This window comes from Arachis duranensis, chromosome 7 (genome assembly GCF_000817695.3).
Source record: "Arachis duranensis cultivar V14167 chromosome 7, aradu.V14167.gnm2.J7QH, whole genome shotgun sequence".
Lineage (NCBI taxonomy): Eukaryota > Viridiplantae > Streptophyta > Magnoliopsida > Fabales > Fabaceae > Arachis > Arachis duranensis.
The window spans coordinates 9019598-9021910 of NC_029778.3; positions in this window are offsets into that span (position 1 = coordinate 9019598).

Sequence of the window (2313 nt, forward strand, 5' to 3'; positions counted from 1 at the left end):
AGAGCTACCTGAGCTAATAGTTTTCTCTTCTCCTTCAATGTATTCTGTTTAGTATTTTTCTGTTTAATTTTGTCATGTCTTGAGTCTCATGGAAAAAGGCAAACAAGTGAGGTTTGTATGAAAAAGCCATAGAGTTGAAAAAGGCAGAGAGTGCAAAATTAAAAGAAAAAGCCATAGATGTCTTAGAGTTCCTTTGTACATCTTTGTTGTGCATCATGATTCTGTGGGAATCCCCTTGTAAGTTGGGTTAGCACTTTACAAGTTGTAATCAGATTGATTATAGTGAAATTCCATCATGTTTGTGATGGAGACTGGATGTAGGCTGCACTGCACTTAGCAGCCGAACCAGGATATATCTGGGTGCAATCTTCTTCTCTTTCTACTCCATTTCTGTTTTCTACTACACAAAAGCAAAAACCAGAATTATCTCGTGCCAAGTGACGAGACAAAACAAAAAGTCTCGTAGCAAGGGACGAGACAAAACAAAGTTGCTCGTGTCCAGTGACGAGCAAAAACAGAAAAGTCTTCTCTGAAAGTCAGCAAGTGTTAGCACCAGAAAAGGGGGCTAAGATTCAACCCCCCCTTCTCTTAGCCACTGAAACCATCAAAAGAAGTTACTTCCCTTGTGCCTATGGGTCAAGATCCTCAAGTATCGACAGAATCAACCTTTAATTGCTTGATTTCTTGAATCATTTTATTGAGGATATCAATGACGATACTGTCCTAAAGACTCGACTTACTAATGCGCTTGCTTTTTTCAATCAACGTATTTCTTCTGACATACATTTAGCTCTTAGCTCATTTATTAATAACGTTTTCTCCCACCTTTCCAAAATTCATGATGCTAACCAAGAACTGAACAAGTCACTTGCGACTTTAGCCGACTGTGATATACTCAGTTGAAAAAATATGACACGGCTAAGTTTTTGGTCACTGAAGTTTTATTGGAGGGTCGGGCAAAGTAACGACAAATGGTGTTGAAGATTGCAGTCTTAGAGAGAGAAATGGCTGGTCTAAAATTAGGAAAAAATAAAGTTTCATCCACCAAATGATGTTCTCTCTCTTCGACTGCAAATGATTGAGAAGGCTCAGGCTTCCAAACTTTCAAGTCGAGGTGCTTTAGTCGAAGCAGTCACTCGAGCCACCAATGTCCAAAAAGCAGTGCAAGAGTCCTCAAACATGGACCAATGTCAAGAGAATCTGAAACTCATGTTTAGGAGTTTGCTCTAGCTATCTTTTGTACTTATTTTATTTAATACTCTCAATTTACTTTGTTTTAGTGACAATCGTATTTTTTAATTACATACATGGTTCGACTACTATTTGTATATTTTATACCATACACATAGCCATCGAAAACTTTTCTATTTCAAAACGTCCTTTCCATAAAAGAGACCATTTGTCTTTGACTTGTTCGATCGGAAGTATTAATTTTAATACTAAGTCACCAAATGCAAATTTTTTGCTTTTCACTTTTTGATTGTATGACTTAGATATCATTTCTTTTTGCTTTATCATTCTGTCTAGCGCCATGAATCGAATTTGGTCTAACTCATCAATCATACTTGACCAATATTGTTCGACTAGCAAATCATTCTGTCTTGTCACCCTTATGTTTTACAAACTTATTTCAAGTGACAATTTAGATTTATGGCCATACACTAACTCATAAGAAATCGATTTAATTGATTCTCTTGGAGAATACCTGTAAGCCCATAACACCTCATTTAGTGTAGTATGCCAGTTTCGAGGTTGCCTCTCCATATGCTTCATCAAACTTATCAGAATTTTATTAATGGTTTCAACTTAGCCATTAGCCTATGCATAGTAGGGAGTCGAACGTACTATTTTAATGTCTCGTGACTCAGCAAACTCCTTTATTTGTCGACCAGTAAACATGGTCCCTTGATCTGTAGTCAACGTTTGAAAAATACCAAATCTATGAACAATCGATTCCTCAATAAAGGCGATTATCTTGGCTTGGGTACTTTTTTCATGAGCACAGCTTCCACCATTTTGTAAAATAGTCGACTGCCACCAAGATAAACATATGTCCCTTAGTCAAAGAAGGATGAATCATTCATATTAGGTCAAGAGTCAAACCTCTAAATAGCCAAAACCTAATTATAACATATAAATTACAGACAAGAACTCTATAAATTAGTGCATGCCTTTAGCATTGATTACAATATCGAACAAAATTGATATAATCTTTCATCATGGAAGGCATAAAATATATTTAATATGATTAAAATATATTTAAATTCAAAATCTATTTAAATATATATATTTAAATTAAAAAACGTTTGAATT